The following is a 15879-nucleotide window of genomic DNA, read 5'->3' as shown; positions in this document are numbered from 1 at the left end:
ATGTGCATGGCCGAATCTCTGAAGATAGCTTTTTGGGTAACCCTGAACTCTGTGGGCAACCATTGCAGAAGAACTGTGCCATTCACCTCTTAATGAAAAATCTGTAGAACCAAATGGATCAAATGAAATGAATGGATCAAATGAATCAAAGGGTCCTTCTAAAGATCAAATCCTGATGTATTCAGGATATGCTGCATTGGGTTTGGTAATTATCCTTTTCATACTTTATAAACTATGTACAAGGAAGAAAAAACAGAAGGCTGAAGCATCAAATAAGGTCGCATCAAGTAGTGATCATGATGTGTTCGACAAACCTGGCAATGCTTCAAGCGGACAAAAATCGGTAATAAGCAGATCCGAGTTTTCAGTCAACTCTGAAGGGGGACGGTTTCACAGTCACTTATACTTCTTACACAACCAGTGGTAAGTGAATTGAGACTTGAGGACTTGCTGAGAGCCCCTGCAGAATTGCTTGGCAGAGGTAAGTATGGTAGTCTTTATAAGGTGATGCTGGACAACAGGAAGACAGTGGTTGTGAAAAGGATCAAGGACTCAGCTACTTCCAGCCATGACTTCAAGCTAAAATGGAAACTCTAGGCCAAGTGAAGCACCCTTATGTGCTCTCACCACTTGCTTTCTATTGTTCCAATCAAGAGAAGCTTCTGGTCTACGAATTCCAGGAAAATGGAAGCTTATTCCAGCTTCTTCATGGTAAATATCTTATATTTGTCTCCTATTCAACTTTTAATTTCATCCTCATAGATTTACGCATGATCTTCGTAATACTATACATGCGTTTCAGGCGAGTCAAAGGGATTTGATTGGACCAGCAGGCTAGGAATTGCAGCTATGATAGCAGAGGGATTAGCCTTCATGCATCAAGAGGTTGGGGAGAAAGGTATTGCACATGGAAACTTGAAATCCTCCAACATTTTGCTGAGCCATAACATGGAGGCACGCATAAGCGAGTATGGTGTGATGAGCATGGACGATGAACTGAGCTTATCTTCTGCAAGCCCTCGTCCTTCTGGTTCTGGGCTACCAAATGCGTTGAAGGCAGATGTGTATGGATTTGGGGTGATTCTTCTTGAGCTACTCACAGGGAAGTTAGTGAAGAACGATGGCATTGACTTGGCGGAGTGGGTCCAATCTGTTGTGAGGGAAGAATGGACTGGTGAGTGTTTGACAAGGAACTGATATCAGAGTATGCGAGTGAAGAGAGATTGGTGAATCTGCTTCGAATGGCTATCAAATGTGTTCATCGTTCCCCAGTAGCCAGGCCATATGAATCAGGTGGCTCTCATGGTTAACACTATCAAAGACGAAGAAGAGAAATCTTTGATCTATGAAGCCTGATTTTGCTTGAGCCTTGTGCTTAATACTGAGTCGTATAAATTTGGCGAGTGCAGAGTTTTCTATTAAGTGGAATTTCATTCTATCTCGTGATAACAATTTTTTCCTCCAATAATGTGTGTAGAATATTTGCATGGTTTCATCAATAACTAGAGACGTGAAGAAATAGTTTGTGAGGTTTTTTGGTTCTCTTTGATATTAAATTGTTTTTGCTGTGCCAGTTTTTGATGATGTATTACAATTTCAAACTATATAAATTAGTTAGTTTTCTAACAATTTAAAAGTAATTATATTTAAAAGTTGTTACAATATTAGAAATGTCATAGTTTTAAGTGCCAGACACACACACACACACACAAAGATTTTGATGATGCATGATGGGAAAAAGATAAGGCCTGGGGAATAATCAACTCCTTTTCCCAGTGCATATTATCATCATGACCAATGACCATGATCAGTAGTTCAAATCAAAACCACGAAGAGTAAAGCTAAGCTTTAAAAAACTACAATTTGTTCGGATGCTGCATTGAAAATTTCCAGTAAGGTGGTTACAGTTAGCAACGGATATTCAACCATTAATTGATCTCTTTTTTTCTTTTTAGGGGGTGTTTGGATTAGTTTTTTGAGAGTGATTTTATGGACTTTAAGATAAATATGTCAGACACGTGAAAGTATTTTTTAAAGTGCTTTTGCCTTAATTATATTCACATTCTCCCCCAAAATATGCGCTATAAACAGCAGAAGAAGAAAAATCCTCAAGATCATTCAATGTGGGAAGCCATCATATTTACAAAGACTTGTTCTCTTGCATAAGATGTACACTTCATATTTACACGAAAATAATAAGTTGCGGCTGCCAGACGACTCATAAGAAAACCTTATTCTAAGGTACAATATAGTGTTTGTAGGTGAAATCATGATAGTTAGGATTAGGATTTGATTTCAACAAGCTGACGTATTTGCAGATTGGAACTTAACCAGTACCCCTAATTGTACCTAATAACTTTGTTCTTCTAATTTTTGTGACTTATGAAGTGATGATTGAAATGTTGAACAATTAATAGTTCACGTTGGCCTACTTTCAGACTTCAAAAACCGAACATATTCCTGCTGCAACATCTCTCCGCCATGGACTGGATCAAAGCTGCACCTGTAAAAACTGATAACATGGAGAAAGAGATAGCACCATGTGAGAATGAAGATATTGAAAGAGACAATCAGTAGAATTCAATTTTCTTTCTTTATTTTTTTTTTTGGGGGGGGGTGCATAGGCATATAGTATCCTTTGTAAACTTCCAAAAGTCAATGAGCATATCATGTGGCACCAAAATGGCATCGTCGACAAAGTTTGAAAGTTTTCAAGGTAACTTAGACCTTGGACTCAGAGAATAAGTTGTGAGATGTTTTTGAATGAATTAAAGGAGCGCGGGGGCACTGCATTCTGAAACGTTCCTCGGTGGCTAATTAAAAAGGTTAGGAGATATAAACGAACCACACAGATAGGGGAATGCACAATTTTTCTGCCCCCAGCATTAGTTCTCATTTTCATACGGGCATTCAAGGCTTTAGATATGCATTTAACTTTATAGGAGAATCAATATATCAATATAATACATAATGTATATATGTATTCTATAACAAGCAACATTGTTCATGAATTATTAGTAGTACCGTTCATTTCTCAAATTCTATGCAACAGTAACACACGGAATGAGGTTCCTTATTCTAAAAAAATCAAGACCCTCTTTTTTTTGGTAATAATTGCAGTAATTAAATTGACCATACCTCCCATCCAAGCCAACTATTATGACACTGTTCCGAGGTCCAAAAGCCAAAATAAATTGCGTGTTCTCTGGCAGGCGGAACCGTGCAAATGACCATTCTGAGCTAAAATATTTTGGCAAAACCCCTACCATGTAGTCAAAGAGATCAAGTGATTAGAAAATCAAAATGACCCAATGTTTACCATAATATTATGCAGTTTGTAGCTTAACAGAAGTAACAGACAGAACGATGAACTGGTTGTGAAAAGAGAAAAAAATCCACACTGCTAGGAAATATATAAGCATTAGTCTAATAATGGCTTCAGATGGTTTGGAAAAGACAGAAATAATGGGGAGCCCCCCGTCAAAGGGTTTTGCAGAGTCTTTCAGACAGTTGATTAGATAGACGTAAATAAAATGATGATACCATGTTTTCTAAGCATTCAAAAGTCTAACCATATTCAGGTCAACATATTGACATCTTAGGCAACACATAAAAAGAACAAAATTTTTTAAACCTTGAAATTATATTAATAAGAAGTGCTTAGCAAGTAATCATCATATTCAAGTAAATCTTTTACCTCTCATGAAAGACAATGATGAACTGGGGTTAGAACCAGTATTTGGAGAAAGCAATGCATCTAAAGAGGTCGAAGAATTCTGATGAAGCAGTGCAGGGCTTTGGGGTGTAGTTGGGGCAGGCAATGTATCCATCCCAACAACTCTGACTCTCAGGCTGAACATATGAATGGTACCTTTCTCACTTGATGCTGCCAACCACTGGACATTTGGCGATAAAGCAATACTATAGATTTCAGCTCTATCAACCCCCCTTCTCACCTGCACAGAAGATTGTTACATGGAGAATTAAAGAAAATTCACAATCATGGAACAAACTAGAGTTTGTTGAAGAAAAAGCTACTAATTTCAAAAATTTTAGGGTCAATCCTTGATTCTTGAGAAGTAGACGCCTTCTGTCTTTACAAAAAAAGATGGCAAGGTACAACCATGAGACTAGCAGGAAAATCACATAAAACCACAATAGGTGAAACTACCTGAGGAATTTTCAACATGAAATCTGTGTTATAAAAATGTAGAAGACATTGTTGCAGATTTCCCCCTTCACAGGAAAAAAAACTACTGGAAAGTTAACCTCGTGAGGTTTTTAAACTTGAATAGAGTTTGCAGTTTGTTTGCATACAGTAGAACAATCATCAGAAGATCACGGAAAAATATAGATAAAATAAAGAAAGATTTTACAAGAGGGTGATTTTCTAGCCACCAGTCTTATTCAAGTGAATGCGTAAAAAAAATGGATAAGTTCCACAGTAAATTGACACAGAATTAGGTCAGAGACAATAATAGTTATCAAAATAATCAAAATACATGGTCCAGTAACCTACTTCCTGTAACCGAGTGCCATCCATTGTGTTGAAGATCTAATTAGAGTGCCCTTTGCACTAGCAGTTGCAAGAAGGAGCCCATCCATTGTCAAAGTTAAGCATGCAATTTGAGAATCATGAGCATCAATTAATTTTGTCATGTTCAGACCAAAGTGTTCAACCCGGACTTGTCCTCTGTGAACACCTGGACAAGCCAAAACAAATGTATTTGGATGATAAGAAAGACAGCACAATCCCTTAGGATTAGCCAGAGTCTCAATCTGTTGAAGAAGCTTCAAATCCATGAAGTTATAAACATAAACCTTGTGCTCAAGAACTACTACAATTCGATCGCGTCTTAATCTCACTGCACGAACCTCAGACCTAAATGTAAATTCACCGATGCACCTGCTCTGATGATCATCCCAAATCATAACTTTATTGGGAGGGTAAAATGGATTAGTTACAGCGCGCAACAGTGCTAGAATGTTGCACCGGAAAAGCATCTCTACAATTTTAAAACCACCTCTCAAGTCACGTCTAAAAGTCTCCTTGAAAGGCACACAATTGTAAATTCGAAAGCCATGGCTAGTGCCAGCAGAAAAGCAACCAAAGTCCTGATTCCAAGACACAGAGAGCAACTCTGTTTCATCTTTTGAATTACTATCTGCATTTTGTTGGGGAAAATCAGCAGACGACCCAGCACTGGAATTCAAAGTCGCCTATCCATGAAGTTGGACCTATTCCACGAGGTGTTGAAACAGATGAGCTTGAATGAGACAAGGGAGTAGCTGTGAGCCCTTGCTGCATTTGGTGAGTATGGATGACTAGAACTATAGAAATTTGAGGCTCCCAAGTCAATTTCTGTCAGAAAAGACAAAAACATTTTTTATACATATTGCATAAAATAATTAGTGATAAAAAAGCTGAAGAAATATATGCAAAGCAAGCATAAACAGCAGCAAATACCAATGTGACCAGTCAAAGCAAACTATTTGGGTATGCAGGCACGCTTCAATTTCTCATCCTTAATCATCAACTATTAAATGTGACTATTCATATTCCTAGCTGTTACATTATTGTTTATATCCAAGAATAGATGATCTTTCGCTGCTCACTCAAACAGTGGAAGACAGTACACGTAGCAAGGAAAAATAGTCATTTAAAAGCCACTTGACAGGTGGGATCCTAAATCTTCAGGTTTTTCAATTGTCTAAGAGCAGGATATTTAAAGTGAGTTGTTTAAATCAAGTTCTCTATGTTTGATCTGACAGTTAAAGTTACTTAAAAAATCTCTAGAAAGGGCAGTGCCTGTATCTTCTGTAGCTGCCATGCGTCTAAATTCATACAGAAGATTGAAATTAACCAATTTCACATGGTCAAATTGCTTAAAGAGAATAAACTTGTGCTATGCGCTTAGATGCTATGATGACAGGCTCAGATTTTGAAAAAGCAAATGAAATTTTGAAAATTGATAAATGATCCTATTCTACATGAGGTGAATGGTTGGATAACACAAACTAAATGAAGAGCAAAACACTATGAATACCACATGAAAGGGAGAAAACAGGAGTTCTAGGCATGGCTAAGAGGAAAATTCCCAATTAACAGCAGAATGAACAAGGAATCTCAGAAGTAATGGAAAAATTAAAGCCTGGACATTATGCAACGATATGTATAACAGAAGATATCAGGAGTCTATCGGGCAGCCAAACCCAGCCCTGAACCTTGACACATTCTTCAACCTGGAAGGATTAATAATTCATATTCCTGAAAAATAGTGTTTAAGCCAACAACATGAGCAACAAGAACCATACTCCCCGTTCTCACTCCAGCCACTCTGCCCGGTGAAAAACTCACTTCCTTGCTTGTATCATTTAGGTATTTACAATAGATTCCAGTTTATTTCAGCTTGATCAGCACCGCAATCGTAACTGTCGAGTATCACAATCAGAGACTAATAGCTCAAGTCATTACTCATACTTAAATTGACAAGCTAAAAATTTCCGATCCACCATTCTAGGAAATTATGTCTATGATATCCAAAATCAGCTGAATTATTCAATGATACCAACCAAAAAAAAAAAAAACATTTTGAAGAAGAACCATTTGCTGCATCCAAAGTTCCATAGTCGACGGGGCCCAAAATGTATCAAGGTAAACGATCTTGTTATGAAGAAGACCAAAATCGTCACTTTAATCATAAAGTGGACTTTATTCTCATCACATGTTTAGTATTTGCGACATGGCTAACGCTCATGCTATCAGACAGTAATTATTATTTTAACATAAAAGGGATATCGACTTAACAAGTGTCTGTCAACAAATGGAAAGTATGCGCATGTTGGCCATGTTCCCCAACTAAGCGTGGAAAAAATAACAGACAATCATATGATCACTGTTTTTTCATGGCGAAGGGTATCTGAGTTGAAGATAACCACCAGAGCAACTCTTTTAACAAGTAGCAAATTCTCCCTCCTTTCAGCAATAATCTATTGCACCACGATCAATCCCACCAAAAGTTTCCCAGAACAAAAATACAAACTTCAAGTTTAACGACAGAGCCTGAGATGACTAGTGAAATATAAAACAAAAGAATTTATTTTGCCCGAGATGATTGAATAGAAAACCCAGGACAAGGGATATTTTCTTTCAACGTGAAGCATGAGAAAATGACCATCATAAAAATCAATGAAAAAGAAAAGTCAGGCAGAAAACTTCATGAGTTGAACACAATGACAAACCTTTACTGATCGCCTTTGACCTTTCTGCGGCGAAGAAGCACTTATGAGTGCAAAAGCTTTTTCAAGAGCAACAATAAGATCCGACTCCCCCAGCACCTTAAAGAATTGTTCAAGACTAGTGTATAGCAAAAATTGAAGAATTGGAGGCGCAAAACCCAGAAAGGGATTCCAAGATCAGAAAAAGAACATGACTCAGAAGCGTAAAACAAAACAGTCTCGTTGGAAAATGCGGCAGAAATTGATTGTCAATCTTGAAAACAATTCAATCGAGAATTTTCATTAGATAGAGAATGACGCTGAAACTTATCGGAAAGGAGAATGATAGGAATTATCATTGTCAATTAAAAAAATGATAGGAGGGAACCAGATTAGCATGCACTCGGAAGGACGGTCTGGTTGGTACATTAAAACGAGGGACGGTCTGGATTCGCAGCACTAAATGGTCAGATCAATCCTGCGATCCAAACATCACGGGAGCGGGGGAGGAGGACTGAGCCTGAGGAGTAGAGAATCCAGATGGGGCTCGGAGTCGGATCCGCCTGGCTAACTGCGAAATTGGGAAATCCATCGCCGTTGCTCCTGTCTTTTTCTTTTAATTCTATAAATACTGTGCGTAATGCAGTATTGCCCATAAATTCGTTCTTACATTAAGTGATCGTAATAATTTTTAGGGAAAACATATTGGAGGTACCTATACTTTTTTTCAATTTCAATTTTACCTATGTTTTTTTGTTCTTAACTAAATCTTTATTTTTCTTCTATTAACATCATTAATCCTTATGTGAGACTAAAAATATCAATAGAACAAATTTATAAGAGCTAATGTTGCTAAAGATAAAATTAAATGTTTATTAAAGAGAAAAAAACACATAGGTACAAATTAAAAATTGAGAGAAGTATAGGTACCTTCATATGGTTTTCCCTAATTTTTATTAAGATCAATGCTTAATGGTATAAATTAACCCCTCTAATTCTAGCGGAAAAAAAAATTAAGGCTCATGAGTAAATTTTTTTAAAAATACCAGCAACAATTCTAAAAGATTTAAATGAGGAAGTTGTACTTTTAAAATCTCTAGAGTAAGTATTATTCATGTAAATAAGAGAGACAGCATGATAGATTTACAAACGATGGAATTACAAGTGACTGCTGAGATCAAAAAATAGTTTTACATATATAAAATTAAGAGTAAAGATACATTACTCTGAGCTATTTTTTAAGGTACACCCAATACTCTAAACTATTTATTGGTGTAATTTTGCCCTTAATCTATTAAAAATGGAGTAATTTCATCCTCTATTAACCGAACCCTAACTCTGTTTGACAACTAAGCATTTTTTCCCCTCCAAATAAAGACACGTATCATCTAAAATTGCCACCTGGGTATTAAAAAAAAGAAGAAGAAAAGCTCAGCCCTTCTCAGCAGAACGCGATCCCTCCTTCCCATTACTGTCTCCACCATCTTCTCTGATGACCCAGTAAATGACTGGAACAATGGCCTCCTCTGTAGAGACAACAATGGTGACAGTGACCTTCTTCATTGAGCGACGATCCACCTTCGGTCTAGCAACCTGATGCAGGTGAATGGTGGCAACAACGATATCTTTCATCTAGCGACGACAACCCCTAGTGAACAATGAGATTTGGGGAGGAGACAGCGATTGGTGGGGTATGTGAATAGCAACGATGAGATCTGTGATTTGATTTTCTTTCTCTATTCTTGTGCCATTCCATTTCCAAATCAAGTTGAGTTCATCAAACATGTAAGGACCTAAAACATTAGTTTTTTGGATTTTCCATATTTGAAACAGGGAGTGTAGATTGGGTAACTTCAATTCTTGATCTGATGCCATCGCCCCTTCTTCATCTGTTTCTACACTGAATGAGTTTTTTTTTTTTTTTAACTTCTTCATTTATTGAAGATTTTCTTCCTTCATTGACATCGAAGTGGTGATTAGCTTGTTTGAATGAGGTGGTGATAGCAATGTAGCGATTTGCTTCCATGTTGCTAAGTGCTTCGGTTTAACTCGGATGAGATGGATTGGGATCCAGATCATACGGATTTTTTTTTTTGTGATACACAGGTGGCAGTTCGTGTCATTGCTAAAAAAATATAAATATTCGGCTGTCAAACAGAGTTAGGGTTCTGTTAATAAAGGGGTATAAATGCTCCTCCATTAATACATTAGGGGCAGAATTACACCTTTAAATAGTTTAGGCTGCTAGGTACACCTCCTGAATTATGTGTACCTTAACCCTAAAATTAAAGAATTTTCTTTAGACGTTTACCAAAATTAAAAAAAAAAAAAAAGTACAGCTTATCAGTCGTAAAATAATCCCTCCAGTTTTATGAATACTCTATCCAATTCAAAATATAAGTGACTTCCAACTATTTTATTAGAATCAAGGAATAATGGTTACCTCATTAAATTTGTTTTGAATTAAATTTTCGTCAAATTTATTTCTATTAAATGAGACTTTGAAGGAGAGGAAAAAAAATATAGGATCATATTTAACCATTAACTATAGAGGCAAAATTGACAAATATTCCCTTTGATCTTTTATATAAAATCCCCAAATTTGAAATTGTTTGATTCTTTTTATAAGATCCTATTTAGGAGTACCTAAACATTAATTTTATTTTTACTGATTTTGTCCTTAATTAACTTTTTATTTTCTCTCATCATCTTTTTCTCATCCTACATTCTCTTTCATACTTAAATTCATTACTAGTATTTCTCATTTTATTTGTCCTTTTATTAAATAAGGATATATTGATAAAAAAAAGTTTCAATTTTTATATATTTATAATTTTTAACTAATTTAACTATTTACTTAAACTACCCAATTTAATAAAAAAATATTAAAAAAAGAAAACCAGAGAAAGTAAGTTTCAATTACCTCCAAGTGACTTATCCTATTATTATGAATCAAAGGATTCTTCTAGAAGCTAATTGATATCCTGTATAAGAGGAAGCAAGACACAGAGAACCTAATTATGTACATAAAAAATTATTTAAAATTAGTTAAATACATAAATCTGTAAAAATATTTTATGTGTTAAAAATGTCTTTATTTATTTATTTATGTGAGAGAGAGAATGAGAGACAAATCATGGGTGGGAAAAAGCGGCATGTGATGAATAATTAATACAACGATATGATGTGATTAATGGGCAAAATTTAAAAACAAAAAAAAAAGTTAAAATTTCTAACATCTTTTAAGCGCAACTTATAAATAGGATGCAGTTTATCCCAAGAGCTGCATCTTATATATCGAACCAGAGGGCCAGATGGCTGAAACGAAGTAAGGCATTAAGAACGAAACACAAGAAAATAAAAGAACAAATATAAACGCTCATTCAACGAAAGAAAGTTGAGTATAAATATAAACTATAACTGTTGCAGTGGCAGAAAGAGGCGGACGAACGGTTGACAATTTTGCACAAACATGTGAAGGATATACAATAATACAAAGGATAAAGAATAGGGACATGAATTTAACAACCGTCCAACATAATGAACAAAATTTGTGTTCATCAGAATATTTGACATGTGAGAAACATGATCCAGTGGATTCTCCATTGTCTGAGCGTCTGGCAGTTAAGTGAAGCCCACATCTGAACAGATAACATAGGAATGAGTGATTAAGCCATCAATGTTTGATGCTTCCCTTGAAGCTCTTCAGGTAAATCAGCCGATCAAAGTAGCATTCATTAAGATTTTCAGGAAATGACGGTTCCATGTGCTTGATCCAACCCAAAGCATTAACATAGCTGGAAAAACAGACTTGTCGATCCATCCCCGAAAGACCGAATATCGCCAGCCTTCACCAATGCCCTACATAGCGGGCAAGTTCTTTTCTCTCAAACCTGAAAAACAAGTGTCTCCTTGTTGGTCAAATCAGAATTACAATTACAAATTTTGTATGCATCTTGTACGAGGCAAATGCGCGGCTGAACAAATGCTTTGTATTTGATACATTACTCATAAGCAATAGCCAGAGGAATACCTCATATTCTATGAAGTCACTGACAAAATTACTAATGCAAATCAATAACTAACAAGCAAAGATTTTTCATGGAGAATAACAAGTAGAAAGGCTCTTTCCAAGATTTGAACCCATAACCTCCAGGTCACATGTTGCTCCGAAGCTCATCCTCAAATAAAATCCAACAAACAAATAGCTAAAACAATGATTATGAACTCTCGGTGGGAATTTCATTGAAACACTCGCGAGCTCATTTCTTGCCTATGCTGACCGATTCTATTTTGGAAACCGGCCTTAAAAGCCATTCCCTATAAGTTTATACTTCTGTGTAATGTCTTAAGGAGTTCCCATTTGAACATTTCAAGATGAAGAATATGAGGAAGTTATGAAACTGACCATTCTGACACACACTCCTCACAGAAAATGTGTTTACAGCGTAACAGGATAGGACCACGCATCTTCTCCTGGCATATAGCACAAAGGTCGCCTGCGGCAGTTACCTGCATTTGAACGCAAATATTTAGAATCACACATGAAAATGTTTTAAATTCAACAAATTTAATGAGTCGATATAATCTCTCTTTCCCTCTAGGAAAAGGCTAAGAAACTTCTGCATATAAAACAGTCCTGGGGTTTCCCTTCACAATAATTTCAACAGAAAAGTCGTGCTTTGGCTTATTGGACCTTTTTATTTGAGGTACTTGTATAACCCATCAAATGCAAAAGAACTCAATCCAATCCAAGTCACACACATTCTGGCAGGATAAGTAGAATCCCAAAGAACCAATGATTCTACTGATCCGAACAAGCTACACCAATTCTGTGTGATCCTACGTGGAGACAAATTCATATTTGTGGTAAAAGATTTTGTGATGGTGGCAAAGTATCCAATCCAGAATTTAATTTTAATGACAATTATGATATCTCTCCAGTAATCTCGTCCTTCCATGGCCTGCTTGGATATATTGTAAGAAGCACGACTGAACTAAAGTGTCAAAAAGTGAAGCATTTTTTTTCAAACTGCACAAAGACCAAAAGTTACTTATTAATTTCATAACAAATTATTACGTAGATTAGTTATTTTGTTTAATATTATTTTTAGTAACAAACCATCTGGCTTCAAATAATATTGACTGATTCCAGATTCAAACTTAACTAACTACAACAAAAAAATTGGATCTTTACCTGTTCGTTTGTAGCATGAACACCATAGAGAATATCCTTTCCTGATAATGCTTTTAAGGCAGAAAAGAAGCATTGGACCTATTCAGCAAACAGAAGATTAAATACGATGGAATAATTCAGCTTCATACAGAAAGATCTTCAAATACAGAACTAGAAACCCTAATCTCAATGCATGGAAAAGTACCTTCTCAACAACAGATGTTAACTTGAAGGTTAGGTACAACCCTGTGGTCAGCGATGAAAAGAGACTTCCATATTCCCTGTTTAGGAAAAATCGGTACCAAACAGGAGCTGGCAACAAGGCACGGTACAGCAGTAGTGCGTGCTCAACCAGCGTTAATATTTGAGCCTTCAAGTAAGTAGCTGAGTTTCAGAACAGTTGGAGAGGAAAATAAACACAAACAAAAGCAATAGTAAAGATGCGACTAATCACCTGCAGACGGAAGCTATGACCCCTATCATTCTTGAAATATATAAGTAGCAAGCACTTGAAAGACATTGCGGCTTGCCGCACAAGTACGTCTGAAAGTCATTATACCCATGAGTTGGTGAACATGAATACCATCAAGAATTATAAAATCAAGAACAAAATTTCATAGATTGAAGCAAGTGGCTAAATGAGATGATGCTTAAGACATCATCAGAGCAAGAAAAAGCCCAAAAAAAAAATGATACTACCACAAGCAAATGATTAACTTTGAGATTTTCATGAACTAGAGACAATCAACATGTGCAAAAGGCGCAAGAACCATGATCACGTTGTAGCGAAAGATACAGTATTGCAACAAATTTATTCATCTTCCACCAATCTTCAATGCACAGCATACAGGAACTAAACAAAATGAAACCCCCAAAAACTGTAGAGAGTTCAGTTTCGATCCAAAACATTTACTATGAACATTGATTTCATGCCAACACATGGGCTTAAAGCAAACAATAATGTCTTACCCAAATAAAATAGAACAATTGAATAACTTTATGATACTAGTATAGATATTCATACCATTAATCAGAACGATGAATACTGCATGCCAGAAATGAGGCGTTGTTTTGGAGGAAGCAAGATGAGTGGTGAGTATAAAAGATCATCATCTTGATACCACCAGTAAATGCACATCACATGAAGCATGAAGACAAGTGAGATACTGACGAGAAATGAGACTTTCCTATCTCCCTATAAAAAATATATATATATTGAGCCTCATTATTTTCTGTCGGGGAGCTAAAAGGAGTTATTTAGAATGGAGCATGACTTGTAAAAAAAATCTGAGAACAGTACCTTTAGAGCTGTCTGCTTCTTAACCATTTCATTTGACTTGAACATCACAATTGAAATCCAAATTGTGACAATGAAACCTGCAAGTTTATAAATTAATATTACCAACCTATTTTGAAAGCATTAAAAGTAATAATCAGAGGAAACTAAAACCACGCATAAGAAGCAGCTCATCAAGCACAACTACCAAGAAGAATCGAAAAGTTGCTGCATCTTTTATTTTTCCTACTCAGAAGGGAATAATAGGATGCAAACAAGAAGAGAAGACAACCTTACAAGGAAGAATTATGGGAACAGCAAACTGATCACAAATCGTAGAAATTTAGAAATTTAACAAGGTAGGACAACCTCATAGTGTCCAAATATGATGGGAATGCATATATAAATCACACTAATTTCATGACTTCCATCCCTTTACAGGCCAAAGCTTGCCACACATCGAGTGGCCAAGTTATTCAGATTCAACATTATCGAGAACCCATGCCCACTAGCCATACTGAATTAGCCAGGACATCTGTTCAATCATATCATTGAATCTAGCATATCCTACCCCTCAGAAAATATCTGCAAACAACTAGACAAGGCAAATAGTAAAAACAAGCGATATGAAAACAAGGAAATGAAAGTAAATGTTGTTCATAATTTCATTGGAGCATTTAAGAGATTCAGAAGCCAAAATTAGCATCAGAGATATATACAAGTGATGAATTAAAAATATCACCTTGCAAATGCTGGCGGATGAACACAACCAACAACAACAGCGAGAAGGAAGAACCTGCTCGAGCCATTTAGCAAGTTGTTTGAAAGTCATTACTTTCATGAGACGATAAAGCCCGAATGTTACTTTCCAAGCCATTCCCGGCACCAAAATCATCATGCCCACTAGTACTACCTGCCAGAAACGATGATGAGGACGCTAGAGGATCTCTCTCACTAGCCATAATCCCACTGCTACCCTCAGCATCCTCATCCAGCACAGGCATTCCACCTTTATTCCCATCAAATCATCGTCCACAGACTGATTTTGGGACGATGAGGAAACAGAACCCAACCCTGCATTGTGATTCCGTTCGACTGCTCCACTAATTCGTATCGCAACTTCCCCAGAACTGCTCTCACTGCGGCCACTGCAAATGGTCACAGAAGCAGAATCCAGCGAGGAAGTTTGACGGTCAGGTCGTCGTAATCCAGAAGTGGTAGTTTCGTTGTTGTCAATTACGGACTCAGAATAGCCGATTGACGAGCTCGAGCGGAGACGGCCAGAGTAATCCAGTAAAAAAGAGAGTGGAGAAGGCAACCGCACCCCGTACCACGTTCCACTTCCAGTACTGGCAGTGCTGTTACCATCAGTCGTATTTACAACTCCTGCAGAAGATGATGAAGAAATGGCGTGTTGATCTGTATCATCAGGCCCTGATGTTCCCATCTTTTAGACGCAAAATTAAAAGCCTAATCTTCACTTTGCTTCGTGACTGATCTTTCTTATTTCTCCACTACACTATCCACTCTGGTGTTTTTCTCCCGGGGGGATAACACACAAAAAAAAAAGGGTATCTTTCATAAAAATCTGAAATGATAATTGAATTTATAGTGAGAGGGAGACAGAAAAAGAAAAAGCAAAAACTTCTTGCACATAGAAACAAAAAGGAAAACAATAACATGGGAGCAATAAATGAATGGGGACACATTACCTAGAGATTAAGCAAAAGAATTAAAAGAATCAAAATCAGCCGCGACGCTGTGAAACTATGAAACCGTGTTAGGTTTCGGAAGTGGCGGAAGAAGGAGGATCAAAGTCAAAGCCAGGGAGCTGATACCTTGCCGATCCTTTTCTTGTCTTTAACAAATTTCGAGGTTCGTGTCGGGTGAGTGCGCGTGAAGAGAGATGAAGAGAAGAAGCGTGGAAAAAATCAAGGACCCGTGGCGAGGTAAACGACTAGGAAACGCGTTCAAAGTTCAAACAGACAATTTAAGAGGTTCTTTTCTTGGCTTCGCCATTCCAGGCGACGAAAAAGGTCTTCTGCCTTCTTTATACTTTCCCCTTTCTCCCCTTTTTGCCAAAAATTTTGGAGACTTTTTTGTTGCTGCCTTGGCTGTCACGGTTACATTATTCGAACACATTCCTAACAACTTCACAATTGAGATTATCTGCTATGTGTTGTCATCATTGTGTCATAGACCAAAACAG

The 15879-nt window shown here is 36.8% G+C and overlaps 2 pseudogenes; one reads left to right on the top strand and one right to left on the bottom strand.

The window, feature by feature from the left end:
* The first annotated feature begins 5 nt into the window (after positions 1 to 5).
* On the top strand, positions 6 to 1356 carry LOC114735348 (probable inactive receptor kinase At2g26730; annotated as a pseudogene).
* A 739-nt stretch (positions 1357 to 2095) lies between these two features.
* On the bottom strand, positions 2096 to 15701 carry LOC114735347 (uncharacterized; annotated as a pseudogene).
* Positions 15702 to 15879: the final 178 nt, after the last annotated feature.

Source organism: Neltuma alba, unplaced genomic scaffold (assembly GCF_004799145.2).
Source record: "Neltuma alba isolate B1F8T4 unplaced genomic scaffold, ASM479914v2 tig00013204_pilon, whole genome shotgun sequence".
NCBI classification, from domain to species: Eukaryota; Viridiplantae; Streptophyta; class Magnoliopsida; order Fabales; family Fabaceae; genus Neltuma; species Neltuma alba.
This window is presented reverse-complemented; position numbering and strand designations above follow the sequence as displayed.